Source organism: Coenobita brevimanus, chromosome 109 (genome assembly GCF_032717465.1).
Source record: "Coenobita brevimanus isolate Jiangsu-jjx chromosome 109, ASM3271746v2, whole genome shotgun sequence".
NCBI classification, from domain to species: domain Eukaryota; kingdom Metazoa; phylum Arthropoda; class Malacostraca; order Decapoda; family Coenobitidae; genus Coenobita; species Coenobita brevimanus.
Window position 1 is genome coordinate 15,484,796 of NC_137062.1, and position 5,058 is coordinate 15,489,853.

Below are 5,058 nucleotides of genomic sequence, written 5' to 3' on the forward strand. Positions count from 1 at the left end.
ACAGTTTCCAGTGGAGAGAGAGAGAGAGAGAGAGAGAGAGAGAGAGAGAGAGAGAGAAACAGACAGAGACAGAGACAGACAGACAGACAGACAGAGACAGAGACAGACAGACAGACAGACAGAGGAGTAGACTGTAGCACCAGTCAAGCAGGGCAGTACTTCCAAGGTGGATGGAAAGCTGATGACAGGGAGAGCTGGAGCTCCCGTTTCATCAGCCGTCAGGACTAGTTCCTGACCATCCCCCTGTGCTGAACTTTTTCAGTGCTTCAGTAGCACAGAGAGTAGGCCAGAATGCTCTCCAATACAAGTTTCTTTAACTGTCAACACCAAACTACACGCACAGCACACACTACACTACTTTTTCAAAATTAAAAAAGAAAAATGGCGTCGATAAATCATGCCTCGGAGTCCCCAGGGGGGGGGGGAGGACCATAAATTCACCCACTATCCTCCCCTATCCCGGTGACGACTCAGAGAGATGCCTGGAACCACTGTCTGACTCACTTCTTCATTTCTGCAACATTCGCAGCCTTTCCTCTAACTTTCTCTCTGTCAAACTCCACCTTTCCTCCTCTAAACATCACCTTCTCTTCTTGACAGAGACTCAGCCGTCTCAGGCAACTGACAAGAAACTCTTTCCTGTTTCCTCCTACTTTCTTTATACTCATTTCAAAGTCAAAGGTGGCAGTTGTGTATATGTATGCAACGATTTATCTTCCTCTCATGTTCCTGAACTTGATTCTTCTGAATTCTCTATTCTCTGGCTTCGGCTTTCTTGACATTCTCTGACTAAATATATCTGCGCTGTTTATTTATCGCCTAATTCTACTAACTATGAAAATACGGTGGAACACATTCTATCTATTTTTCCTTTCTCTGAAAAATCCATTCTAGGATATTTCAATGTTCACCACCACCTTTGGCTCTCCTCTCCTTTCACTGATCCACCTGGTCAACATGCTTACATCTTTTCTATCCTTAATGTCCTAGAGCAGCTTGTACAGCACCCTACCTGTATCCCTGACTGCCTTGGAGAGAGCTCCAACATACTTGACCTCTTCCTTACAACTAATCATTCTGCTTACATTGTTAATATTTCCTCTCCGTTGGGCTCCTCCGATCACAGCCTTATTACCATAACCTGTCCTATCACTCCGGAACAGACTGCGGACCCTCCAAAGGAACGTCGGCTGTGGCACTTCGGAGCTGCGAACTGGGAGGCCCTCAGGCAGTCCTTGTTTGATTTTCCCTGGAATGAATATTGCTTCCATGGTCGGGAGCCATCTGAGTGTGCCTTGCGCATTACGGAGGTTATTCTCTCGGGCATGGAAGCATACATTCCTTTCTCATATCGTTTGGCTAATGCAAGAAAGCCTTGGTTTAATCATGCTTGTTCTAATGCTGTTCGCAACAAGGAGAGGGCCTATAAAAGGAAACGGCGCCAACCCACCCTAGAATCACATTTTGTTTATGTTTCTGCCCGGAATCGTGCTATGGCTGTTCTTCGCTGTGCTAAATATAATTTCATCCATTCTAAATGCTCTCAAGTCTCCAACTCGAATTCTTCCTGCTCATTCTGGCACCTTGCCAAAAATCTTTCTAACAACTTTACCTCATCATCACTCCCTCCTCTTTTCTATTCTGATGGGTCTGTAGCTATTTCTTCTACTGATAAAGCATATCTCTTTGCTCAGACTTTCTCCTCTAATTCCACCTTAGACGATTCCGGTGCTGTTCCTCCATCATTCCCCCCTTCAGACTTCCTCATGGCTGACATTAAAATTTCCTCAGGTGATGTATTTTCTGCGATCACTGGCCTCAATACTAACAAGGCATATGGACCTGATGGAGTCCCTCCTGTTGTCCTCAAGAATTGTGCTTCAATGTTTACACCCTGCCTAGGTAAACTCTTTTGCCTTTGTCTCAACCTGTACCTTTCCTTCTTGTTGGAAGTTTGCTCTCATTCAGCCAGTTCCAAAGAAGGGTGACGATTCCCAACCCTCTAACTATCGTCCAATTGCTTTAACATCCTGTGTCTCAAAAGTTTTCGAGTCAGTTCTTAACAGAAAAATTTTAAACCATTTTTCCTATCACAACCTTCTTTCAGATTGTCGGTATAGGTTCCGTCAGGGACGCTCCACTGGCGATCTCCTCGCCTCCATTTCCGACCCCTGGTCATCCTCCTTTCGGGACTTTGAAGAAAGCTTTGTCATTGCATTTGACATCTCAAAGGCTTTCGATCGAGCTGGCACAAATCTTAAATTTCCGAACTACCCTCTTACGGTTTCTATCCTTCTATCTGTGCCTTCATCTATACCCTCCTTTCTGATCGTTCTTTAGCCGCTATTGTAGACGGCCATCGTTCTTCTCCTAGATCTATCAACAGTGGTGTTCCTCAGGGCTCTGTCCTATCACCAAGTCTCTTCCTTTTATTCATCAATGACCTTCTAAGCTGTATATCTAACCCTATCCACTCGTACACTGATGATTCCACCCTTCATCTTTCCAGTCGGTTCCTGCAACGTCCATCTCAGCAGTTACTTCAACAAACAAGAGATGAGGCTATGGCACCTAATGTCTGACTTGGCTCGTATCTCTGACTGGGGTAAAAATAATCTTGATGTTTTTAGTGCATCAAAAACTCAGTTTTCACACCTATCAACCCGACACAAATTTCCACAGGAGTACCCACTAATGTTTAACAATATTCAGCTTAATCCTGCATCATCCTTGAACATGCGTGGGGTTTCATTCACTCAGGATTTATCTTGGAAATATCATATTGCATCTCTTGTAAAATCTGCTTCCAAGAAATTAGGTGTGCTAAGCTGACTCCGTACCTTCTTTACCCCTGCACAGTTGTTGACTTTATACACAGGTTTTATTCGCCCCTGTTTAGAGTATAACTCTCATGTGTGGGGAGGCTCCCCATATACAGCTCTTCCCAATAGGGTGGAGTCAAAGGCTTTTCGTCTCATTAACTCTCCTCGTCTTACTGGCTTCCTTCAACCTCGGTCTCCTCGCCCCACTGTTGCATCTTTATCTTTTTTCTATCTTTACTTTCATGGTCACTGCTCCTCTGAACTGTCTGCTTGCATTCGTCCACCTCTCCGACGGGTGCGTAGCACCCGTCTAGCAACAAACTCTCATTCCGTTTCTGTCTAACTCTCTTATGCAAGAATTAACAGTTACTCCCAGTCCTTCATTTATGCAATAGGTCAACTCTGGAACTGTCTCACTCTCTCTGTATTTCCTACTTCCTATGATCTACAGTCTTTCAAACGCAGTGTGTCCAGGCATCTCGAAATAACCGGATCTTGAATTTGGTTCTCTTTTGTATTGTTTTTGTTTTTTCTTGGAAAGAACGGTTTGCGGGCTCCTGGCCTTTGGTTCCTTCATGCTTGCATTAAAAAAAAAAAAAAAAAGACGTGAATCAGATGTGGAAGAGGCGGTGTAGGAAGGGCGGAAAATGGAGGGCTGGGGCAGTTGACGATGCAATTAAGAGAGATTCGATTTTTGACTCGTTACGAGAATTGGTTCAAGAGTGAGTGAGTGAGGGAGAAGGAGAGGGAGAGGAGGAAAGTGGCAGCGGACATTGGGAAAGTAAATTATGGTGGAGACAAATATTTATATCTGACAGTAGATAAATTAAATTGTAACCTTATTAGCTTCTCCGACGATACACTAGTGGAGTGATGCATTTGATATGTGTATGAGGTGGCTTATTAAAAATGTGGAACTCAGTTGAAAGGCATGAATTTATTATGAGAAACACAGAATAAAAGTTGCGCTGTATATATATATATATATATATATATATATATATATATATGTAGATTGATAGATAGATAGATCTGTCTATCTATCTACCTGTCTATATCTATATCTATCTATCTATATCTAACTATCTATCTATATACACAGTATATACGCATACATATATACTGTATATATATATATATATATATAGATTGATAGATAGATAGATCTGTCTGTCTATATCTATATCTTTATCTATATCTAACTATCTATCTATATACACAGTATATACGCATACATATATTTCATTCATTCATTGCCAGACGCCATGTATCCCAAACGGGGTGGCCAAGGGCTTAGAGTTAATTGTTTTACAGGGAGGGGCACTAATCCTCCACCAACCCCACTTGACACGTAGGGAGAACGTTATGCCAACAGCATCTGGTGTTCCCAGGCGGTCACCCATCCAAGTACTAACCAGACCCAACGTTGCTTAACTTCGCTGATCGGACGGGAAGCGGTGTACTCAACGTGGTATGGCCGTTACTGTATATATATATATATATATATATATATATATATATATATATGTGTGTGTGTGTGTGTGTGTGTGTAGATTGATAGATAGATAGATCTGTCTATCTATCTATCTATCTATCTATATACACAGTATATACGCATACATATATACTGCATATATATATATATATATATATATATATATATATATATATATATATATAATCTTCGGAGCCTCCGTGGTACTGTGATAGAGTGTGCGTTTCGCACGCTGGTGAGCGCGGGTTCGTCTCCCGCCAGAGTTGTTAAAACTTTGGGAAGCGTTCACCAATCCACTTGCTACTTTGGCAGACATAAGGGGTGCTGTGGTTGAACCAGTGTAGCATACTAGTATGCTTGCATCCAATCGGCTTAAGGCAGGCCGATTACACTTGGTTCACATACTACATACAAATCCAAAGCCACTACAACACTACAGTCACACTCACAAGCACTTCTCACCCTACATACAGTCTCTACCAGACAGCCTAAGCCAGTGGGTAGAGATACATTGGCTGTATCGTCTCTGCTTCAACAGGGATAGGCCGGTCCTTCAGTGGACCTCAACGGCTGATGATGATGATGATATCACCATCAACATCATCATCATCTGGACCTCATTTCCCACTTTAGGGCAGCATGAGGAGTAGCAGTGTCTAGACTGTCCAAATTTGCCCAAACCACTGGTCCACGCTTCCATTCACTCACAACTCAAGCCCTGGCTCTATATGATACGCCAAA

At 42.7% G+C, this 5,058-nt stretch overlaps 1 non-coding gene across 1 annotated transcript; it reads right to left on the reverse strand.

Moving 5' to 3' along the window:
• Nucleotides 1–4,188: 4,188 nt before the first annotated feature.
• LOC145417260 (5S ribosomal RNA) lies at nucleotides 4,189–4,307 on the reverse strand. Its single transcript, XR_013900472.1, has one exon. It is a non-coding gene; the product is annotated as a 5S ribosomal RNA (ribosomal RNA).
• Nucleotides 4,308–5,058: the final 751 nt, after the last annotated feature.